Source organism: Amblyraja radiata, chromosome 13 (assembly GCF_010909765.2).
Source record: "Amblyraja radiata isolate CabotCenter1 chromosome 13, sAmbRad1.1.pri, whole genome shotgun sequence".
In the NCBI taxonomy this organism is placed as follows: Eukaryota; Metazoa; Chordata; class Chondrichthyes; order Rajiformes; family Rajidae; genus Amblyraja; species Amblyraja radiata.
Window position 1 is genome coordinate 2,047,846 of NC_045968.1, and position 13,100 is coordinate 2,060,945.

A 13,100-nucleotide genomic window follows, 5' to 3' on the forward strand; every position below is an offset into this window, starting at 1 on the left:
TCCCCCCAGATTCCACCACTCACTTAAAGGTTGGGGGAATTTATATTTAGTTTAAATTATATTAACTATGTTCAAACCTGCAAGATTTTGTGATGTGGGAGGAATCGGAAACTCGAGGGGAAAGCCACTTCATCTCAGGGAGAATGTGCAGACTCCATACAAATCGCACGGGGCATTAGGATTGGCACGGCAGCCATTCCACCAACTGTACTGCCAAGACGCTTATCATTAAAATACGAGATGAATCCGTTCTTTCATAGAGAGAGTGTTTGATGTCTGCAACCCAAAGCCTCCAGGGATATCAGAAACAGAAAAAGAAATCAGATAGGTAACTTGACAGAAAATAATTAGCAAGACTATGGGAAAGCTCATTGTGAAATGCACAACAACGGGCCATGAATGGCAGCATGGTGGTGCAGCGGTAGAGTTACTGCCTTCTAGCACCAGAGACCCAGGTTCAATCCTGACTAAGGGTGCTGTCTGTCTGGAGTTTGTACGTTCTCCCTGTGGCTGCTTGGGTTTTCTCCGGGCGCTCCAGTTTCCTCCTACACTCCAAAGATGTACATGTCTGTAGGCTATTTGGCTTCTATAAGTTGAAAATTATCCCTAGCGTGTGTAGGATAGTGTTAGTGTACGGGGATCGCTGGTCGGCGTGGACTCGGTGGGCCCAAGGGCCTGTTTCCGAGCTGTATCTCTAAACTAAACTAAACTAAAACTTGATGGGCTACGTGGCCTTCTACACCACATAGATTCTGTTTTTATATTATCTCTGGAAAGGCAGACAATGCAATAAGTGAATAACTACAGTCTGAAGAAGGGTCTCGACCCAAAACTTCACCCACTCCTTCTCTCCAGAGATGCTGCCTGTCCTGCTGAGTTACTCCAGCATTTTGTGTCTATCTTCGGTGTAAACCAGCATCTGCAGTTCCTTCCTACACATCGACTCTTTGGGACGTATCACAGTATTGGGAACTTGCAAGAACATTCGGCATTAAAGTGGACATCCCTTGCTCAGCTGCATTAAGCTCTCTGCAACTCGATGCTGGGGCCAGGAACAAACTGCGAAAAGAAGTGAATGGGTCAAATAGCATCTGCGAGGGGAACGGAATTATCCATGTTTTGTTTAGTTTAGTTTAGAGATACAGTGCGGAAACAGGCCCTTCGGCCCACCGAGTCCACGCAGACCAGCGATCCCCGTACACTAGCACTATCCTACACACACTGGGGACAAATTACAATTATACAAAGCCAATTAACCTACAAACCTGCATGTATTTGGAGTGTGGGAGGAAACCGGAGCACCCGGAGAAAACCCACGCAGGTCACGGGGAGAGCTATGTTTTGCTTCATTACAGGCAGCATAGAAATAAACACAATGTTTTTGCTGCTTGCGTTAACATTAATAATGCCCTTCTGTTGATCCAACAATACCAAATGTTCCAAGAAAATTGTCTTACCCATTAAATGAGATCAATGTCAGAGACAGTTTGACTCAGCAGCTTCAGCTACTGAAATTATTAAAGTCTTATTTGGAAAAGTGAGCAGATTTTGATGACTCGAGGTTAAAATTATTTTTGTACTGGAACCATTTTAATTTCTTAAAATATATCCTGAATGTACCAAGCAGTAAGACTGGCATTAACGGTAAGATTAGTGTGTTTGTGTAAGAAGTAAGTAAGTAAGTAAGTAAGTAAGTAAGTAAACTTTATTTATATAGCGCATTTTAAGTCAATTTGCATTGACCCCAAAGTGCTTCACATAATTTAAATAATAATAAGTTCCATTGCAAACCATAGAAAAAGGTTTTAAAAAAATGAATAAAAATGGACACAACATATTACAGAGTTCAACACAAACATCCCCCCACAGCAGAATCAAAACATTTCCACTGCGGGGGAAAGGCACCAGAAAGTTAAGTCCTCTTCCTCTGTGAAACACCCGAGGTCAGGGCCCATCTGTGGCCGTGCAGCCAGTCCGATGATTTTCAGGGCCCTCTTGCCGTAAAGATGAAACATCGGCGTCGGGTGAAACATTCCTCAGCGGCTTGGAAAAGTCTGGAGCAGCTGTCCCCTCCCCGGAGACCGTAGACCGCGGCACTCGTAGTCCTCCGGCCGCGCCGGCTGGAGCTCCGACCCCGGCGAACTCGATCTCTGGCTCTGCGGCGCTCCAAATCCAAATCCAGCGCCGCCCGCGGCCGAACGCCCGCAGCCACAGCTCCGCGATGTTGGAAGTCGGCGACCAAAGCGCTCCGGAGCTTACCGCACGGCGACTCGGTAGGCATCGCCCGCTCCTTGTTGGTATCCCAGCGCTGCGCCACCGCCGCCGAAGCTGTAGTCCCAGCCGGTCCCGACAGGAAAACGCCGCTCCACTTTCGGTGGTAGGCCGCGAGGACGGGGCGAAGAAACAGCACGGAGGGATGCTGCCTCTCCGACCAGGTAGGGGACTAAGAATAAAGTTTCCCCCTTCCCCACCCCCACCCCCCACATAGAAGACCTCCACTAACATAAAATAAAATAAAGAAAGGTGTAGAGGCGGACTGCGGGCAGGCTGCCATACACAGACGGCGCCCACTCCCGCACATCCGCCATCTTCAGGGAAAGAACCACTTTACAATTCCACCAAATTAACCCAATATTACTTTTTGCTAAATTAAGGTAATAGTTTTCTTCATGATGTTCTCATTGATGTTGTATTGTTATTTATAATTAAAATTATGCAGTGAGATCAGGTCAGTAGAAGACAGTTATCTCCGTGTCAAGAAGCTAGCTTATCAACATAAAGCACTTTTACGTTCTATGTTATCTTTTTACTAATGAGATTTTATTGTTTAAGATGTACTTGACATGCCAAAGATAAAAATCTTTCATTAAATTTAATGACTCTCATTCACGTTTAATTCGGGGCATTGGAATAAGTCTTGCTATATGTAGCTCACAAAACTGCAATGAATTGAAGCCCTCCGTTAATTATTCCCCAAATTATTTACGCACCGTTCCCTATAGATAATTTCTCTTTGCGTGTCATTTACATAATCATTTAAAGAGAAAAGCTTATATGGAGGGAAAGAGAGAGGGAGGTAAGGCACCTCTCCAGTTCTATCAACTTCACACTATAATCAAGTCTTCCAATGGACAATAGAGGTTAGGCTGGGCTGGAAATGCCCCTCGAACAAGGGAAGGGATATCACCCCTGGTGGCCACAAAGAAAGAGAGAAAATAGGTGCAGGAGTTGGCCATTTGGCCCTTCAAGCCAGCACCGCCATTCAATAGACACTAGACAATAGGAGCAGGAGTAGGCCCTTCGAGCCAGCACCGCCATTCACTGTGATCATGGCTGATCATCCACAATCAGTACCCCGTTCCTGCCTTCTCACCATATCCCTTGAGAGCTCTATCTGACTCTCTCTTGAAAGCATCCAGAGAATTGGCCTCCACTACCTTCTGAGGCAGAGAACACCACAGATTCACAACTCTCTGGGTGAAAAAGTTTTTCCTCATCTCTGTTCTAAATGGCCTACCCCTTATTCTTAAATTGTGGCCCCTGGTTCTGGACTCCCCCAACATCGGGAACATGTTTTCTGCCTCTAGCGTGTCCAAACCCTTAATAATCTTCTATGTTTCAATAATTATCCTCTCATCCTTCTAAATTCCAGTGTAAACAAGCCCAGTCGCTCCATTCTATCAACATATGACAGTCCCGCCATCCCGGGAATTAAACTCATGAACCTACGTTGCACTCCCTCAATAGCAATTCCTCCTTCCCTCAATATGATCATGGCTGATCATCCAAAATCAGTTCCCCGTTCCTGCTTTCTCCCCATATCCCTTGATTCTGTTAGCCCTCAGAGATACATCTAACTCTCTATTGAATACACTAATGGCAAGGGTGCCGGGTATAAGGATATTTCTGTAAACACTATCAAATACGACTCTAATGAATGTGTGTAGAGCCTCTGAAAATGTCAGAAGAATTTTTGTTCTTATTTTAGAGTCATCGAGTCATACAGCGTGGAAACAGGCCCTTCGGCCCATCTTGCCCACACCAATGAGCATGTCCCATTTACACTAGTCCCACTTGCCTGTGTTTGGCCCATATCCCTCTAACCCTGTCATACCCGTGTCCCTGTCTAATTGCTTCTTAAACGTTGCGACAGTCCCTGCCTCAACTACCACCTCCGGCAGCTCATTTCATACACCCACTACCCTTTGCGTGAAAAAGTTACCCCCCAGATTCCTATCAAATCTTTCCTCCTTCACCTTAAACCTACGCCCTCTAGTTCCCGATTCCCCGAATCTGGACAAGGGACTCTGTACCAAAGATCCCAGCCGTACCTCCACCCGATCTATTCCCTGTTTTGTACACATTTTTAAATTCCAAATAATGTTTATTTTTTAGGGTATAAAAAAAACTCAGCAATTATCTTTAATTGCATTGATTTGCATGGGTATGAGCCGTGGTTTCTGTTGAATCTCTGCAAATTCAAACTCATTTGTTTTATGCCGCTGTAATAGATTTGTTTTCAGGAAGTTAATTATGCATGATTTTTATCAGTTTACGATGCTAGCTTTTTTTTAAGGACAGATACTAAAGAAGCCGTGGTTTGCCTTTGCCTCACTGATTCAGCAGTTGTTTTCTTGTGCAGAGCTTGTCTACTGGATCAGCTCCATGGTTTAATCCTCTCAGTTGCACCTGACTAATTATGTCCTGGATTCAAAGACAGTTGGGTTTATCTGGATCTTACTCCGGTGGGGAAACAGCTTATGACGGGCCGACTTTGATTCATTTATCGTCCTGCAAAAAAAAAAAAATCCCACAACATCACACTCGGGATTCTGATATAAACGCCACTGTCGTGTTAATCCAACAATCAACAGAGATCTGAATCATTAATCATCACGCTCCTTCAACCAACAAAATGGATGCTACGTGGCACTAATTGAATGGAGAAAGACACACAATGCTGGAGTAACTCAGTGGGTCAGGTAGCATCTCTGGAGAAAAGGAATAGGTGATGTTTCGGGACATAGGTTCATAAATTTATGTGACATTAGGAGCAGATTTAGGCCATTCGGCCCATCATGGTCTCCAAATCTGAGGAAAGACATTCTTGCCATAGAGGGAGTACAGAGAAGGTTCACCAGACTGATTCCTGGGATGTCAGGACTTTCATATGAAGAAAGACTGGATAGACTCGGCATGTACTCGCTAGAATTTAGAAGATTGAGGGGGGATCTTATAGAAACGTACAAAATTCTTAAGGGGTTGGACAGGCTAGATGCACGAAGATTGTTCCCGATGTTGGGGAAGTCCAGAACAAGGGGTCACAGTTTAAGGATAAGGGGGAAATCTTTTAGAACCGAGATGAGGAAAACATTTTTCACACAGAGAGTGGTGAATCTCTGGAATTCTCTGCCACAGAAGGTAGTTGAGGCGAGTTCATTGGCTATATTTAAGAGGGAGTTAGATGTGGCCCTTGTGGCTAAAGGCATCAGGGGGTATGGAGTGAAGGCAGGTACAGGATACTGAGTTGGATGATCAGCCATGATCATATTGAATGGCGGTGCTGGCTCGAAGGGCCGAATGGCTTACTCCTGCACCTATTTTCTATGTTTCTATGTTTCTATGTCTAATCCATCATTCAACCATGGCTGATTTATCTTCCTGTCCTAAGTCCATTCTCCTGCCTTCTCCCCATAACCCCTGACACCCATACTAATTAAGACCCTTCATCGTGATATAAACTAGCTGCTGCTGTTCCTTCTTACACATTTTAAATGGAGAATTTTAAGAAGGTATCAATCATTCAACTGGAAATATGGAAAAATGTTCCAACTATGAGATTAAAAGTGAAAGCAATTTTTTTTGGAAGAAAGGATTAGAACACAATTAAAACATTTTAATTAAGAAGAAGTTTAATTTGCCTTCAAGTATTGCACTGATTTGTACTTAATTCAGTTTTGGCAGATTGGATTTTTTGGGGGAGCTGAAGCATAAATTTAAATTGCTCATAAGCAAATATTTTCCATGAATTATCTGTTAATATTATGATCAAAAGGAAAATGATACACAGGGGATCCAATACATCTCAATTTACAGGCCACATTTATATATTTCAGATAACTTTGGGGCAGTTCAGAAATTGCACTGTAATCTTCTCAGTATCGTTGGTACAAAAATCTCATTACAAAACTACATTTTTAGAAAAATGTGGTTTTCTATTTTTCATCATGTAATGTGTTTGCTTAAAACCATGGACAATACATCAAAGGCTGACACTTAAACTCATTTTCCTGCACCCCTCACCCCAGCTAATAAATGGGCCGAGGAAATGCCAGCTGAAGTACGTCTTGTACTTTAGAAGCATACACTTCATAGATGTTATAGTCTTAGAGCAGGGAAAGAGATCCTTCGGCCCAAACCTGTCCATGCCAACCAAGATGGCCCATCCACACTTAATAATAAATAACTTTATTTATAAAGCACTTTAAACAACTATAGTTGCCACAAAGTGCTGTACATGAGAAATCATGAACAAAAAGCTATTACAAACAATTAAAAACCATTAAAAACCGTACAACGAAGGACTATAAAAAACACACTAAAAATTAAAAGACATTAAAAGCACTAAAAACAGGAGCAATGCCTCAGCCAGTGTCGAAAGCCAAAGAATAAAAATATGTTTTTAGGGAGGATTTGAAGATGGACAGTGAGGGGGCCTGTCTGATGTGCAACGGCAAGGTGTTCCAGAGTGCCGGAGCAGCAACAGAAAAGGCTCTATCCCCTCTGAGCTTCCGCTTAGACCTTGGTACCTCAAGGAGCAGCTGATCAGCTGACCTGAGGCACCGGGCAGGAGCATATAGGTGGAGCAGCTCAGAGAGGTAAGGCGGGGCGAGCCCATTCAATGATTTAAAAACAAATAAAAGAATTTTGAAATGAACTCGAAAGTGCACTGGGAGCCAGTGAAGGGAGGCCAAAATTGGCGTAATGTGCTCCCTCTTTCGAGTTCCAGTCAAAAGGCGAGCGGCAGCATTTTGAACAAGCTGGAGACGAGCCAATGAAGCTCGTGCGACTCCAGAGTAGAGTGCGTTACAGTAATCCAGCCTAGATGTAATAAAGGCATGGATTACTGTTTCAAAATGCTCCCGCTCGAGAATGGGCTTCACCTTTGCCAGCTTCCTTAGGTGAAAGAAGCTGGACTTAACCACCGCGCCTATTTGTTTGTCTAGTTTAAAATCACCGTCCATCCTAAAACCCAGGTTCAAGACAGTTGGCTTTACAGACAATGCCAGTGGACCCAAGTCAACAAAGGGAGGTTCACGGCAGCCATTGGGGCCAAACAAAATCACCTCTGTCTTCTCTTCATTAAGTCCCAGAAAGTTTAAGGCCATCCAGGACTTAATGTCCTCAAGACAAGACAGAAGTGATTTTAGAGAATAGTCTTCCTCTTTCCTGAGTGGCATATATAACTGGCTATCATCCACATAAAAGTGAAAGGAGATGCCATGCCTTCTTAAAATTGAGCCCAGAGGAAGTAGGTATAAGGAGAAGAGCAGGGGCCCTAAAATTGAGCCCTGTGGAACCCCATATACCACTTGTCCCGTCTGTCCCCATATCTCTCTAACACATCATTCCACATACCTGTCCAAATGTCTTTTAAAAATGTTGTTACAGTGCCTGCCTCAACTACCTCCTCCAGCAGTTCATTCCAGGTATCTTCAACAAAAAGTAGGTTCCTATTAAACCTTCCCCCTCTTACCTTTAACCTCTGTCCTCTGGTTCTTGATGACTCTACTCTGGGTAAAAGACCCACCCTCTTTCACCCAGTGCAAGACACACACATCAAACCAGTCTCCTTGTGATATGTCCACGTTTCAGCACCATGACTGCATAACCTGAAGACTCTGTTCCTCTAGTAACCCTGATCACCTATCCTAGCTGCCCAATACCCTACCCTGAACTATGCTACTATCCTCCAGTAGATGACCCTTCTGCTGGCTCTTTGATAGATTCCTGCTATCTTGGTTCTTGGTCCTCCAAAATATTCCAAATGGAATTTAAACTGGAGGTGGTGGAGGGAGGACTTAAGCCAGATAGGGTTTTTGGGAAGAAAGAGCTACCTTAAATTTAGTTGCATCTAGTTGGGTAACTATGGTAGGGTGAAGATTATTCCATGCTTTAATTGTGCGGGGGAAGAACGAATTGCTGTACACATCTGTCTTGGTAGCTGGGATCTCAAATTGGATCGAATGCCCTCGTCTGCTCTTAATTGGTTTGGGTTTGGTGTAGGTATCCCCAATGAGCTCCAATTGTCACCCGCCTCTCCCCTGGAGCGGCACGGTGGCACAACGGTAAAGTTGCTGCCTTACAGCGGCAGGCGCCCTGGATCGATCCCAACGATGGCCGCTGTTTGTACGGTGCCTGTACCTTCTCTCAATGAATGCTCCCGTTTCCTCCCACATTCCAAAGACGTGCAAGTTGGTAGGTTAACTGGCCTCAGTAAATTCTCCTTAATGTGTAGGATAGAACTAGTGTACAGGGGATTGTTGGTCGGCACAGACTATGTGGGCCGAACGGCCTTTTTCCACACTGTATCACTAAACTAAACTAACACTGCCCAAGTCCCCAGGCTCAACTTCATTCTCAAATATGCTCAGTCTGGAGAAAGCCAAGGTCTAAGGGAGGGAGTATATGCAACATGCAAGTGTGGCATCAGTTCAATAGCCCCCTTCCTCCCCTCCCCCTCTCCCCCCCCCCTAGTGGGGGTCCCTCTACGCAGGGATTCTCCCCCTCTACATTGTGGACCTCGAGTGGAAGGTACTGCACTCAGGAGTCCCGTGCAACCAGTTTCTTTCCCCGTTCGCAAGCTCGCCAGCCGCCTGCCACTTTAGCGGCTGGATGAGTCTGTGTTCCATGTCCAGCTGATGTACAGCTGGAGTGTGTGAGGGTTACAGCCCCTGTTCCAACACCTCAAGGGGCAGATCCTTGCCCTCTGGCTGCACCTCACATGCACCATCCTCATCTTTGGACTCCCTGTGCTTAGGGGAGAGGATACTTATGGCCGAAGATGTCCTGGTTGGGTTGCTCCAAAAAAGGGACTGTCCACGGGCACCCTGAGAGATTGTCGGGAGCGCTGGGCCCCGCGGGGGCTGGAATGCATCCTTGTAATCTTGTTGTTTAATTTTCAGTATATTTGATATTTAAGAATATTTGTTTTGCTTTGTGCTATGGCGGTGGGTTTGTTGGTATTGTTTTGTATTGTACATATTATTCTTGTAAATAATTGATTGAAATTATTTTTGGTTAAAAAAAAAAATCAGTTCAATAGTAGCTGAGGCTGCGGCCAACATGCTCATCAATAACCATTTTGCAATAAGATAATGAACAAAAACAATGAAACTGCTGAGTAAATCGCTGCCACTTTAGCAAAAGTAGCAGCAAAGAAAACATAGCATTACTCTGAACTAAATTATTATTGAAATGTTGACTTAGCGGTGCAGCGGTAGAGTTACTGCCTTACAGCGCCAGTGACCCGAGGTTGATCCTGACTACATAGAAACATAACATAGAAAATAGGTGCAGGAGTAGGCCATTCGGCCCTTCGAGCCTGCACCGCCATTCAATATGATCATGGCTGATCATCCAACTCAGTATCCTGTACCTGCCTTCTCTCCATACCCCCTGATCCCTTTAGCCACAAGGGCCACATCTAACTCCCTCCTAAATAAAGCCAATGAACTGGCCTCAACTACCTTCTGTGGCAGAGAATTCCACAGATTCAACACTCTCTGTGTGAAAAATGTTTTTCTCATCTTGATCCTAAAAGATTTCCCCCTTATCCTTAAACTGTGACCCCTTGTCCTGGACTTCCCCAACATCGGGAACAATCTTCCTGCATCTAGCCTGTCCAATCCCTTAAGAATTTTGTAAGTTTCTATAAGATCCCCCCTCAATCTTTGAAATTGAGGGGGGATCTTATCGAAACTTACAAAATTCTTTTGTAAGGGTGCTTTCTGCATTGAATTCACCCATTCTGCCTGTGACTGCATGGATTTTCTCTGGGTGTTCCAGATTCTGGCCACATCCCAAAGACATGCAGGTTTGGAGGTTAATATACTACGGTGAATTGTAAATTGTCCCCAGTGTGTAGGGTAGTGCTAGTGTATGGGGGTTGCTGGTCGGCACAGACTTGATGGGCCAAAGGGCCTATTTCCTCACCCTGTATCTAAAGTTTAAAGTCTAATATCAGCTTTCACAGAGCGAAAATGAATGATTACCATTCTAACCTTTGTTGCAGAGCGCTATGTTTCTTGCTATGACCAACAATTTATTTTCCAACTCTCCTGAAGACAGGGAGATAAATGGCCAACTGACTGCTGACATCTCGCTGGAACCTTACCCAAGTGAGCCTGCTTCATGTGAGAGTCTGTCCAAATAAAAGCCAGTTGGTTATGCAGCAAAGGGAATCATTGCATCTGGATGCAATTATATCCTTGCTCACGTGCCTTCATCCCAGGGGAACTTTGTTTATCTCACAATGCTGTTGTTTGGAACAATGCTGCCTTTGACTGCAACTCTTGGCTGAACAAGGTTTAGTGCTTCTGTTTCTGATAAATAATTTCTCTCTCCCCCTTCCCAAATGAGGGCGCACAGTGTCACACAGCAGAGCTGCTGCCTTATACTGCCAGTGACCCGGGTTCGAACCTAACTACGGATGCTGTCTGTACGGAGTTTGTGCGTTCTCCCTGTAACCACATAGGTTTTCTCCGTGTGCTCCGGTTTACTCCCACATTCCAAAGATTAATTGGCTCCTGTAAATTGTCCCTCGAGTGTAGGATAGAACTAGTGTACCATTGATCGCTGGTTAGTATGGACTTGGATTTTAGAGCCGTACAGTTTCTGCCTTACAGCGCTTGAAGCGCCGGGGACCCAGATTCAATCCCGACCACGGGTGCTGTTTGTACGGAGTTTGTACGTTCTCCCCGTGACCGGCGTGGGTTTTTTTCTGAGATCTTTGTTTTCCTCCCACACTCCAAATACGTGCAGGTTGTGTAGGTTAATTGGCTTGGTATAAGTGTAAATTGTCCATAGTTCTTTGTAGGGTGGTGTTAATGTGCGGGGATCGCTGGTCGGTGCGGACCCGGTGGGCCGAAGGGTCAGTTTCTGCACTGTATCACTAAACTAAACTAAAGGTGCCCACAGATAGCCAAACGATCGTGGCTTCAGGATCAAAGTACTCGAAGTTCCTCTGCTATATTCCAAAAGAAACATTGTCATTGACAAATGACACCATCCCATGCATGACTGACTTGGAGACCACGTCAGAGATCAAGGGTTGGAAGTGTCCTGTGAAAAGATTCAAAATGGACAGTCGAGAAACACTGACCCACGCCGATGGCTGCTAACCCTCTCTCCTTCACCCTTCCCTCTTCCCAACTGTGACTGTTAACCATATAACAATTACAGCACGGAAACAGGCCATCTCGGCCCTTCTAGTCCGTGCCGAACACTTACTCTCACCTATTCCCATCTATTTATTGGAAGCTTGGAAAATGGTACACTATACAAAACATTACAAGAGAACACTTTGTGTATGCTTCAGGCACTTAGTGTGAGAAATGGCTCCAGTGCCTGGTGGGGCACCAGGCTATCTTTTTCATTCTAAATAAAACTGTGGACACAAACTAGCGCGCATTCAAAATATTGATCGCTAGGTGAAGTGCTGATTATCACTGTAAAACAATGACATTAGCTTTATTTAAAAGCTCATGAATTTAGAGTAACAATTCTGTTCAGAGTGCAAAACCAGCCTGAGGCACGGCACGTACCCAAACGGAAAATGAGTAAACTAAACATGCACATAAAGTAGTTATTTTAGCAGTTGCAAAATGATCTCAATCAGAGCCCAAATTAACAGAACAATAATATATTCTTGTCTTATTTACATCGCCATGTCTTTTTCCTAAAGCAATTTCATTTTCAATCTTTGCACATTGTTATCAAACAATTACCAATGGAATAATGTGGCAATTATCTGAATAGATTTAGATATATACTTGAAATGGGAAATTTTGAATGGTGATGGGGAAAGAACAGTGAATGGGACAAAGTAGACATCACCAGGGCAAAGGGCAGCGTTGGGCCAACATGCACTTTACTGCAGCACAATCTTGCACAAATATACAGTTTAAAAATAACTGATGGAGGCAAGATTACTGAAGCAACAGAATCCTTTCAGTAAATACGATAGAACTGAATCACATATATGATTGATCTAATGATCTCCCACCTTCTATCACAGCGTCTTTGGCATAGACAAGATGCAATTTAATTATAGGCTGAGCAAAGGATGATTTACTCCAGGGTGTCTGAATCACCCCACAGCCTTCAGATCATGAGTAATATGGGCAGCCACCAGGGGAAAAGATCAAGTGGGGCTCTTTCTGGCAGGGAAACATTGCACAGTGTGGTTCTAGCAACAAGGAAACCAATACACAAAATTATAACAATCTGAGAAATTATGTTTACAGATTCATCCACTGATTCTTATGACAGCTTGTGAAACAAATTACTCAATCTGGAAATTAAATGGAGTCTTTTGGAATGAGCTGATGGATGTATAACATATCATGTGCACATGTGTATACACGCACACATGCACGCACATACCATACACAGCACATGTACACATATATATGCACACTGACATACACATGCATAAACACAGATATACGCACACACAATGCAGACACTTGCATACAACATGCATGCACACATTTGCAGTGCACACACACACACAATACATACACAATACGCACAAGTGAACACATACAACACGTTCAAACACACACATAAACACACACACACACACACACACTTATAACAAAGGTGGGTCTCAATCCGAAACGTCACCCATTCTTTCTCTCCAGAGATGATGCCGGTCCCGCTGAGTTACTCCAGCTTTTTGTCTATCTTCGGTTTAAACCAGCATCTGCAGTTCCTTCGTATACACATTTATACACGATACGCACATACATACACAATGAACAGTGCACACACATGCAGGGCATATATATCTATGCACATACAAACACCATATACAT

General features: G+C 44.1%; 1 protein-coding gene across 1 annotated transcript in view; it reads right to left on the bottom strand.

Moving 5' to 3' along the window:
• clstn2 (calsyntenin 2) overlaps window positions 1-13,100 on the bottom strand; it is a 530,962-nt gene that overhangs the window by 66,643 nt on the left and 451,219 nt on the right. The window lies entirely within an intron of this gene.